This window comes from Myotis yumanensis, unplaced genomic scaffold (genome assembly GCF_028538775.1).
Source record: "Myotis yumanensis isolate MYYU_CA2020_CCGP unplaced genomic scaffold, mMyoYum1.0.hap1 SCAF_13, whole genome shotgun sequence".
Taxonomy (NCBI): Eukaryota; Metazoa; Chordata; class Mammalia; order Chiroptera; family Vespertilionidae; genus Myotis; species Myotis yumanensis.
The window spans coordinates 34502963-34515277 of NW_027223764.1; the positions used below are offsets into that span (position 1 = coordinate 34502963).

At 39.1% G+C, this 12315-nt stretch overlaps 1 pseudogene; it reads left to right on the forward strand.

The window, feature by feature from the left end:
* The first annotated feature begins 346 nt into the window (after window positions 1–346).
* Window positions 347–929, forward strand: LOC139021518 (large ribosomal subunit protein eL15-like; annotated as a pseudogene).
* Window positions 930–12315: the final 11386 nt, after the last annotated feature.

Here is a 12315-nt window from a genome sequence, read left to right on the forward strand (position 1 = left end):
CCGGTTTGGCTCAGTGGATAGAGCGTCGGCCTGCGGACTGAAGGGTCCCAGGTTTGATTCCGGTCAAGGGCATGTACCTGGGTTGCGGGCACATCCCCAGTGGGAGATGTGCAGGAGGCAGCTGATCGATGTTTCTCTCTCATCGATGTTTCTAACTCTCTATCTCTCTCCCTTCCTCTCTGTAAAAAATCAATAAAATATATTAAAAAAAAAAAAAGAATCTTAAAAAAAAAAAAAAGAATGTAAAACTACTTATTGTCTGGAACTATACACCTGAAAATAGTTCAGATGAGGTGGGAGAAAGGCTCTCCCTTTCCGCCGGGCCGCAAACATCAGGTAAACCAAGATGGGCGCTTGCAAGTACATCCAGGAGCTATGGAGGAAGAAGCAGTCGGACGTAATGCGCTTCCTTCTTAGGCTGCGCTGCTGGCAGTACCGCCAGCTGTCTATGCTCCACATCTGCTCTGTCAAAGCGAGCAGGCTGGCATATTAGGCCAAGCAAGGCTATGTCATATATCAGATTCGTGTGCACCGTGGTGGCCGCATACGCTGTTCCTACGGGTGCGACCTAAGGCAAGCCTGTCCATCATGGAGTTAACCACTAAAGTTTGCCTGAAGCCTTCAGTCTGTTGCCGAGAAGCAAGCTGGATGCCGCTGTAGGGCTCTGAGAGTCCTGACTTCTTACTGGGTTGGTCAAGATTCCACGTACAAATTCTTTGAGGTTACCCTCATTGATCCGTTCCATAAGGCTATCAGAAGAAATCCCGACACCCAATGGGCCACCAAACCAGTCCACAAGCACAGGGAGATGCGAGGGCTCAGATCTGCAGGCCCGCGGGAAGGGCCACAGGTCCCACCACACTATTGGTGGTTCTCTATGTGCAGCTTGGAGAAGGTGCAATGCTCTGCAGCTCCAGCGTTACCGCTAATATAAGCAATGTTTGTAAAATTCTTACCTAAGACACAATTTAGGACAGTCATGTCTGCTTAAAAGTGTTCTTTGATTTGTTAAAACTAGTCTGCAGATCGTTTCTTGAATGCATTGTCACAGGATGAAGGTTAAAATGCAATAATGTTTGAAGACTATAAAAAAATAGTTAAGGTGACAAAATTTATGTGCATTTCATCACAATTTTTTTAATGCACCAAAGGTCACTTATTATAAATTTAGAAAACCTATGAGAGGAAAAAGAAATGTGTGTGTATGACCTATTTAAAAATTACACTGGAAAAAAATGTAGGATGTCTTGAAGATTATCCCTATAAAACAATCGCTCACATTCACTGCATTCTGATGTGATTTCTTGAGGAGTGAGAAGGGTAGAATTTCCTCCAGAGTGACTTAAAAGTGTACATAGCCCACAGCCATAAGATATAACCCAAGAATATCCAGGTATAGATATCCTTATCTGAGGCAATTTAGTTAATAGCTGGGGCAATTTTGAATGACTATAATGCTTAGAAGCTATAATTTTGGAGTTACTACCAATTTAGGGCTGTCAGATAAAACACAGTGCACCATGTTAAACTTAAATCTCAGATAAACAATGAATAAATTTTTAATGAAAATATGTCCCAAATATCACCTGGGACATAGTTATACTAAAAAAACAAACACAAACAAATAAACAAAAAGTATTATTTAACTGATTTAACTGGGCAATCTGTATTCTTATTTGCTAAATCTGGCAAACCTCCCCCAATTTCTTCTTAATTTTACAAAAATTTGAAAAAGAAAAAAATAGAAAAAAGTTAAATCATCTATGCTGCACATGAAAGTGACAGATGTATTTTTAACACAAGAGTTACACTCAGGAAATCCAAGGCAGGAAGGTGAGGGTGCAATAACACTACTCACACTAAGATGCAGAGATATAAAATGCCATATTATTTTAGCAATAAAACAAGTTTGCTTTTGCATATTGTTTAAGAAGGCATATTCTTCACATATGTTATTAGCTGTGGACTGAATTTCTGGGTATAAAAATCAAAGTCCACTTTCAAAATTTTTTAAATGTACATATGCCTATTTATTTTTCCTTTGATAGGTTATTAAGATCTTTCAAGACCTCATGTCATTACCTATGCACTTTGAAGATGCTGTTAGGATATGCATCCTTCCTCTCCTTCCAACCAAAAAAAAAAGCCAAAAAACGCTGCAGCACCATTTGTTATATGTCCCTGCAGAATTGCAGTGGGGTTCAGATCTGGTCACAGCCATGGAAACAGGACACACATCGTGTGGTTACCATTATGGATGAGGGGAGGGAAGACCACCCCAACAAGGATGAGCCAGATGTCAGAGATAAAAAGGAATTCCATTTCCTACTAAGAGGATGTAGCAAGGTCCCCTCCTGAGCATTTATAGTCAAACAAGAATGTTCTTAACCACACATTTAAAATAAATGTTACAGATATGGTTGAATTCCATAACACATTAGCATGTTCAAAGCAAATTTTTGCTGCAAAGAATGATTCTTATCATTTTTTGAGTTTTAAAAAAGGAAACCAAAGCAGTAATACGAAAAAAGAATGTCATAAAAATTAAAGCCTTCAATCTGTAAAGACACCTCAAAGTTTTAGATATAGGAAAGTGGACCTTCTCCTGGAAACACCTTTTATGTATATTTTTATGCTTTACACCCCTGTCATTTTTCTGTTGCCTATTACAATCTAACGTCTTACTCAAGCTGCCTCTATTTCTTCCACTCCAATTCATGTTCCCATCATGACTCCCTCCCTTTTCCCTTCCCTCCTTTCCAGTGAGTACATGGGTAGACGGGACATCACCAAGGCCTTAGAGAGTGAGTTCAAACCTATAGATTTGTACCGCTACGTAACATAGTCAACCACAGGTCCAGTGTTACCCCCATTAATTTGTATTTTTCTTCTATTCTGGAATGGCCCTGGATCTCTCTCCTTCCTGATAGGGGAGTGCTTCTCAGTGTTAAGCTTGTGGCAGAATCACCTAGAGGGCTTGTTAAAGCCAGGCTGCTGGGAACCACCTCCCAGTTTGAATACAATAGGTTTGGGTTAGTGAATAAAACTGCATTTCTAATGAATTCCCAGGTAGCACTGATGATGCTTTAGGGATCACACTTTGAAGACCCCTGCATTAGGGAATATGTGCCGTCCTGCTCCGTGGCCTGTAATATAACCCTACTTCACTTTGTAGAAGAGGAAGAAGGAAGCTCAAGGAACATAAATTCTCACTCTTCTTCCCAGCACGATGGACTGTCCCAGAAGCCAGAAATAACTCATCAGATGAAGGGTTTAACGTAAAGTCTGGCCTGCCTCCTCGCCCAATTACTCATAACAAAATTAAGATCCTGAGCAGACAAGGTGTCCCTGAAATGTAAGAATTACTTAGGAAGCAACTATTCATAGGACTGGGGACCACTGCAGTGTGGCATTGATTATAGTACTTAAGGGACACAGCAACCCACAGAGGCCGACCAACTCACAGATTTAAATAAGTATGAGCGTCACAATATAAAGAGCTGGCGGACTGTTTTTACATCATTGACATCAGGGGGTGGGCACTTCTGGCTTCCAGGTGCCAGACACTTTTTAATTACAGGGATATTACTCACTCCTGCTCCAGAGAAGACATGTGAGGAGAACACTGAGGACCTTTGGCTATAACCCACGGTTTCAAAGCAGAGGCACATCCGCCAGGCTCAGCTCGTTCCCATCAGTAAAGTTTGGTCCAAGATTCTTTAAAAACTCTTTAAACACAAGAAATGATGTTGCTATATCTTCGGGGGGAGGGAGGGTCAACAATGTTTTTGCTTATGATTTCCTGGTTTCAAGGAGCCTAACGGATCAGATTTGTGTTGTTGCCACATGCATGTCAAACAAACAGGCTTTTCTCCTTCCAGGTCCTGGTAGAATCTGTTGTACTTGTGAGCTTCGAGCAGAGAAGGACACTTTTCTAGAACAGTTTCCCCACCATCATGTCCACTCCTGACGAATGTTCAGTAAGTTGACAAACTGTTCTTTTGTCCCCAAAGCTATCCTGCAGCCACACAGGTAGGCAGCAGCTTAAACTCATTGTATGGGCTCCATCCTGCCTCCTCCAACTATCCACTGAGGATTTTGGTTTTCCTGAACTGCGCTTCATCTTTCAGAGGCTCGAAGCCTATATACAGCAGGTGGGTGCTACTGGTCCCCACTCCACTCCTGCATCCATCCCCACCACTCCACTGAAACATTTGTACAAAGGGCACAGCATCCTCTAGATTTCCAGGGCTACTGGATATCTTCCTGGCTGTACTTTATTCAGCCTCTCAGCAATCTTGGGCCATTAGAGCATGTCATCCTGAAGCCCTGCCTTTCCAGGTTTCCAAAATACGGCACCCCTTGGTTTTCCCTGGCCTCTCTGCACTTTCTTCTGTTGACATCTTCTTCCCTAAAAAACTCTAAATGTTAGTGCCCCTTGGGAGCCCCTTCCCTCTCTAAACCTTCCCTGGGTGACTGTAAACATCCCTAGAACTACAAACCCAATGGATAGACTCTAACCTCCTCTCTGAACTCCTGAAATATATATGGAACTGCTTACTCGAAACCTTCCATAGATATCGCAACCTTAACATATCTAGAACTAACCTCCTAATTTTCCCTACAAGCTCATTCCCTACTGGTCTTCCTCATCTCCATAAATTGCACCATCATCCTCAGAGTTACTCAACTAGAAAACCTGGGGTTCATTCTTGAATCCTCCTCTTCCTTCACACCTCCCTTGTAACCAAGACCTGTAGACCTGAACTCTGACATCCAGCCTAGATCAATCCACTCTACCACTACTGCCACCCACCTAGTCCAAGCCCATTATCTAGTCCTTGAACTCCTCAACAGACTCCTTACTGGACTCCCTGCTTCCACTGTTTCCCTCTCAGAAGCAATTTTCCACCAGGGCCAGAGTATTCTTTTTTTTTTCTTTATTGATTAAGGTATTACATATATGTCCTTATCCCTCTCTTGCCCCCCACCACCACCTCCCCCTGCCCTAGCTCATGCCCTCACCCCCCTGGTGTCTGTGTCCATTGGTTATGCTTATATGCATGCATACAAGTCCTTTGGTTGATCTCTTCCCCTTCCCCCCACCCTCCCCTACCTTCCCTCTGAGGTTTGACGATCTGATCAATGCTCTGTCTCTGGATCTGTTTTTGTTCATCAGTTTATGTTGTTCATTATATTCCACAAATGAGTGAGATCATGTGATATTTATCTTTCTCTGACAGGCATATTTCACTTAGCATAATACTCTCCAGGTCCATCCATGCTGTTGCAAATGGTAGGAGTTTCCTTCTTTTTACAGCAGCATAGTATTCCATTGTGTAGATGTACCACCGTTTTTTAATCCACTCATCTGCTGATGGGCACTTAGGCTGTTTCCAAATCTTAGCTACTGTAAATTGTGCTGCTATGAACATAGGGGTGCATATATCCTTTCTGATTGGTGTTTCTGGTTTCTTGGGATATATTCCTAGAAGTGAAATCACTGGGTCAAATGGGAGTTCCATTTTTAGTTTTTTGAGGAAACTCCATACTGTTCTCCACAGTGGCTGCACCAGTCTGCATTCCCACCAGCAGTGCACGAGGGTTCCTTTTTATCCGCATCCTCGCCAACATTTGTCATTTGTTGATTTGTTGATGATAGCCATTCTGACAGTTGTGAGATGGTACCTTATTGTCTATTTGATTTGCATCTCTCAGATAATTAGTGACTTTGAGCAGAACCAACATCATTAAAATGTCCATACTACCCAAAGCAATCTATAGATTCAATGCACTCCTCATTAAAATACCAACAGATATTTCACAGACCTAGAACGAACTCTTCAAAAAATCACCTGGAATAAAAAAAGACTCCGAGTAGCTACATCGATCCCGAGAAAGAAGAACAAAGTAGGAGGGATCTCAATACCAGATAGCAAGCTGTATTACAAAGGCACTGTTCTCAAAACTGCATAGTACTGGCACAAGAACAGACAGCTAGACCAATGGAATGGAATAGAGAACCCAGAAATCGACCCAAACCACTATGCTCAATTAATATTTGACAAAGGAGGTAAGAGCATACAATGGAGTGAAGACAGTCTCTTCAATAAATGGTGTTGGGAAATTTGGACAGATACATGCAAAAAAATGAAACTAGACCACCAACTTACACCATACACAAAAACAAACTCCAAATGGATAAAGGACTTAAACGTAAGATGGGAAATCATAACAATCTTAGAGGAATCCACGGGCAGCAAAATCTCAGACATATGCGGAAACAGTATCTTCACCGATACAGCTCCTAGGGCAATGGAAATAAAGAGAAAATAAACAAATGGGACTTCATCAAAATAAAAAGCTTCTGCACAGCAAAAGAAACCATCAACAAAACAAGAAAGCCCACTGCATGGGAGAACATATTTGCCAGTGTTGTCACCGATAAGGGTTTAATCTCCAACATTTACAGGGAATTCATACAACTTAACAAAAGGAAGATAAACAACCCAATCAAAAAATGGGCAACAGACCTAAATCGATACTTTTCGAAAGAAGACATAAAAAAGGCCAAGAGGCATATGAAAACATGCTCAGAGTATTCTTTTATAAAGCATCATGTTGTTCCCTGGTTTTAAATCCTTTGGTGGCTTTCCATTTGTCACACAGGTTGTTGGCTGTCTGACTCAAAATCCATTTTTCCTTCCACCAATCGAGGGGCATGATATTTAGTTGGATGTTCTTCAGCCAAAATAAAAGTTTACACTCTTTATGGAAGTCTGTAAGACTCAGTTCCGGACAACGGGGTCTATGTGGAGTGTTGTGTGGGACTTCTAGGATGGCTATTTAAGAAACTGAGTAGCTGGGATGAGGTCCCTATTTTGTCCTTGGCTTTCCTTCTTCTTCTTTTCTAGAGCAAGGATATAATGCTAGAGCTGTAGCAGCCATATGAGACCATGATGCAACCTTCAGGAATGAGTCAATAGAAGCTTGGGTCTTAGATCACCCTGGCTTTTGCTGAGGACTGCCTATCTAAACACTTGGAAGAGCTCATGTGATAGGATGGTAAAATAACTTGAAATTTTTAAAACTTGTGCTGCAAGCATGTTTCGCTCTAAAAAAAAAAAAATTAATAGACATAGAAGAAAAAGGCACTCATGAGAGACTATAAGGTCACAATCCTCCTCCTCCACAAGCTGAAAAATCACAAGAACAGGAAATAACTCACAGGATCAGGGGTCAAACTAATTTTGATGTCTGCTCAGAAAACTTTAAAAATGTTGACTTCTCACACAAGTGTTCAATGTGAAAATAAAAATTTTGAAGACAAAAGCATGTAACAAACTCTAACCTTCTTCAGATTGTTACTCTCTTGGTTCCCTTTCCTTCTGTATTATTCAGGTTACCCTCCTCTCACTTCTCCCATGTGCTACAAAGGTGGAATGAGGACTTCTCAGAGGAGTATTAGAGAATTCGAAGGCTAAGTTGGAATCAAGATGACTGACGGGACTTGTTGGTATAAGTCACACTGCTGAGACTGTCTACTCTGGGCACACAGTGTCTTCACTGCTTATGCACGGGCAAATTCTATTCACCTAGTAGAAAACAGCATAGGGGTCTGGACCAAAGTGGTACATAGCCATAAATACTGTTTGGTGACCAGGAGAGTCTTCCTTGATGGTGGGTCCCAAAGTCCAAGTCCATGGACCTTTTCTCAGAATATGAGAATTCTTGTAAAAATTTTGTAATTTTGTTTTTATTCCAATTATAAATTGTTGTTTATCAAGGTAAAATTTACATAGAGTGAATTACAATTTGATGAGTTTTGATAAATGTGTGCACCCATGAAAATAATACCCAAATCGAGATAGAAGAAGTTTCTACCATCCCAGAAATGTCTGTTTGCCTGTTTCAAATCACCATACCAATTACAATCTTTTAAAAATTAATACAAAGACCTTCTGAATCATCTGAATAACTGTCTCATAACTGAATACTATGCGCATTTTATGTTCACAATCAAGCTGACATCAGAGAGTACTACTTCAACTATTTTTGAGCTAATTTTTTAAAAAAGCATAAACCATACCTTTAAGTCCTAGTAGCATGGGCACGTTGAATTCAAAAGAACCTACGCCATAATGGCTGGTTTCCAGTTCCACATTTATGTTGGAATAGGCAATTCAGCAGCAACATATCCTTATCATTGTTTATGTCATTTTGTTTGTGTGGGATGTGTAGAACAGCTCTGGGTTTGACAGTTGCGTTAGAATCATAAGAAGAAAGTGTTCAAGTCAAGTTTTGTGCTTTTTGCATATTTAAGTAATATCACATTTCAAAAAATAAGTCAACACTGACAGGCCACAATAATTATTTTTTCTTTTAAAATGAGTCATTACATTGCTTGAGTTTGAAAAAACACTGCTTTAGTCTACAGATAGCATGACCCATTTTCTTCCACCTGTGTTCCCTAACTTCATAAGCCTAATTCAACCCAATGTACCCAAAAACATTTCAGCCCACACAATTTGTCCTTCTCTAAATTTGTACAGCAGACAATATAAATTTTTGTTTCCTTGATAATTAAATTCCTGGCTTCTTCTCAGCACGGAAATTCTATAACATGCAAAAATTTGATAATTAATATTTTTCAAATTAATGCAAAGTAGTCTGTAGAAATGGGGAAATAACATATACTAAATAACATAGTCTAATTTGGGTACTTAATTTCTGAAGTTAGACAGCAGTTCTTAAGCCAGATTGTATAAAATGTCTAGAAATGTATATTAAATTTTGTTTATAAATATGTATTTTTCTCAAGAAAAGGTCCATAGCTTTCTTTAGATATCAAATGAAACTCCAGTCCCCAAAAAAATGGTAAGAAATCATAAGGATATGAAAGGTCAATTAGCTATCACATTTCTCTATACATTTGCGGTCAACACGCCCGTGAACACAGCCAACAAAAAAGTTGAAACATTGAGATAATGGGGAGGGGGAGGGGGGGGAGAGATTGGTAAGACAGAGTCCATATTTGAAACAGTAATATAAAAGTTAAATTGCACCATTTATATATCTAAACATAGGTGCAAATAAAAATCAAAATATTTCTTCTTTTTTTTTTACTTCATCTGTACACTGGAAATTAAAAAATATGACTAACACAGAAAGTAAGGATTAGTTAGCCCTAGCCGGTTTGGCTCAGTGAATAGAGCATCAACCTGTGAATTAAAGGGTCCCAGTTTCAATTCCAGTTAAGGGCACATTCCTGGGTTGCAGGCTCGGTCCCCAGTGGGGAGTGTGCAGGAGGCAGCCAATCAATGATTCTCTCTCATTATTGATGTTTCTATCTCTCTCTTCCTCTCTGAAATCAATAAAAATATATATATTTTAAAAAGTAAGGATTATTTAATTTTGATAAAGAATATCATAAAAGAACCAATAAAATAAGTGAAAATGCTATAGCAAAACAAAATAGTGGGTGTTCAATTTTTTGTTGTTGTTAATCCTCATCCAAGGATATTTACCCATTAATTTTTAGAGAGAGTGGAAGAGAGGGGAAGAGACAGAGAGAGAAAAACATTGATGTGAGAGGGACACGACAATTGGTTGCCTCCTGCACGCATCCCTGACCGGAGCCAGGGATCAAGCCTGCAACGGAGGTATGTGCCCTTGACCAGAATCAAACCCAGGACCCTTCAGTCCAAGGGCCAATTCTCTATCCACTGAGCCAAACCGGCTAGGACTGCTGTTCAATTTTAAAATAAAACTTTTTTTAAAAAATTAAACTAACAGCAGATAATTCTTACAAGCAATTTAAAAATATTTTATCCTTTATCAATAAAACGGAATGAAAGTAATAGAAATCAGCTTAAACGAATGTGTGTTCAAAGCTTATTAAATTTTAAAATATGGATTAGACCATCACTGTCAAATACAAGCTTATTAGTTTACATTTTCTTCAGATCACTACAGGTATACATGCTAACAGTTATAAATTCACTTCTAGAATACTTATTTTCCGTAACCTATGCTCATGACACATAGCAACAAGTCATCGTTATTTGTTGTAGAATCCATCTCTGTATTTCTACCGTAAAAATAATACTCATCAGTTATGAAACACTAAGATAAATTTCAAATTTCAAGCTACAACATATATTATAGAATCATTAATGAGGATGTTTCTGTCAGTGTCGTGTTGAAAGAGGAATAGCTAGAGAGTGTACAAAATGTTGAGAACTAAAGGTGACTAATACAAGCCCTGTAATTCTTTATCCATTCAAAAGTGTCTGCAGATTAAGTGGTGCCACTGTGATGCTTCCTCACGGCTGAGGACAGGTTCCCAGGGCAGAGGCTGGCTGAGACCAGGAGCCCTGCGTGTAATGGGAAAGCTAAATAGTCCAGAGAAAATGATCTGCAAATCTCCTAAACAGATTAGATCAAAGAAGCAGCAGCGTTCTGTCCTGTTCCTTCAAAGAATTTACTCCATTACCTGGCGGGGGGGACAGTGGGTTTGCAGTTGTGAGTACACAACACAGAGTTTAATCTTGTAATGTCAGTATTAATTATTGTATTATTTTCTGTTTGAACAACTATAAACCTACTTTGCCCCACCCTGTATAATAAGACACACACAGTGAGGCATTCACGTGGAGGAGAAGCTAAGACAAAAAAGAAGAGAGAGACTATATGTATTTCTAGTTATATGGGAGTAAAAAGATCACCTCTAGACTTAAATCAGTACACGTTACTGTCCAAAGACATTGGTACACATCGTGTCATTTAAATGTTTAAAATTTACCAAGCAAAGAAAATCTTTGGTTTGGAGGCTGCAGTGAAATAAGTTTTAAAACCTAACTGTAAATATTATTTTGTTGTCCTATTCAAATAAGCAGCTTACCAAGTTGTAACCTTACCATTTCAGTGTTCAAGGAAAAAGTATATTTGGAATATCTGAATGCCTCAGGTTTGGGAATAGTTATGGAGGATTTGAAATTATTTGTGAAGGTTGAAAGCATCAGTCTTTTCAATCAAGCATTAAGTTTGGTCTCCAGAGTCTCTCAAATTCCAAGCTGTTTCTCACAACCACACCTAGAGACGGACTCCCAAACTAATCCTTTCCCAGCTACCGAAAAAAAAAAAAAAAGACACAAAACACTACTAGTTTTTCCTTACACGATGAAGCACAATACTCCTTCCAAATGCCAGGCTCTGCTAGACTTCTACTGGTCCTTTGTCACAGAAGCTAGATTGCATCCCAGCTGCCCAAACCCACCCCGACTGCCCTACTTACAGACAGTACTTGACCACACTAAGTTAGCAAAGAAATGGAAATGAGGCGGTTATCTGGGAGCCAGTGGTTTTCTCCTCCCAGATGGAGAACAAGTGATGGAAAGCACATACTGAGAAAAAAGCAATGTCACTGCAGAATAATTTCTTACTCTCCATCAACACAAAGAGCTCTGAGAGTTCGTTTTAATATTTCAAAAGCCATGAAGAAATTGTATTTTAAAGTATATTAAGGTGGCAGAACCTAACAGGAAAGTAAATTGATAAGGCTTTTGTGTGTATTAAATTGGCAGCTTAGTGAAACAAGATATCTTATGCCGACAGTTATACTGACTTTATCATGGAGAAAAAATGGGAAAACAGATGATTATGTAAGAAACAATCTAGTGGGCAAAATTTCAAAACATTGAGTCAGAAGAATAAAAATGAGAATGTCCAGAATAGCCTTAGAACCACTGTGCCTAAGTATACATAGAAGATATATTTAAGCAGAGCACAAAACATCTTATTATGTAGCTTAAACACTGAATGTGGCTTTCTTCTCCTTGGAATTAAAAAAATATATATTTAAAAATATTTAATTTACAAAATGCCTCATTTACTAGAATATATATTCAACATTATTGCTAAACTAAATCTACAAAAGCTATCATGAGTAATGCTATCAGGCTACTAACAAACATTTACTGTTTGTATTCTGCTTTATTCGATATTTGTGTAAATTATTCATTTATGGATCATTGAATATTAAAACAAAATTAAAGACATGATTAGGATTTCAAAGTTTCATATATATAAAAAAGGTTTTTGGGAGGTTGAATCAATGTTCTGTGTTTTTCCCCCATAAAGTCTGAGGTCCAGAACAAGAAAATAAAGGAATAAGCCAGCCACTGGCCTACCCCAGTGTTGGGACTCGGATATGGAAGTAAGTTAATGAGAGGATAGAGTCTAAAGACTGGGTTTTAAAGGGTTGGGTGGCTGATCACAGAAAACAAGTTGAACTGAAAAGCAAGGGTAGAGATC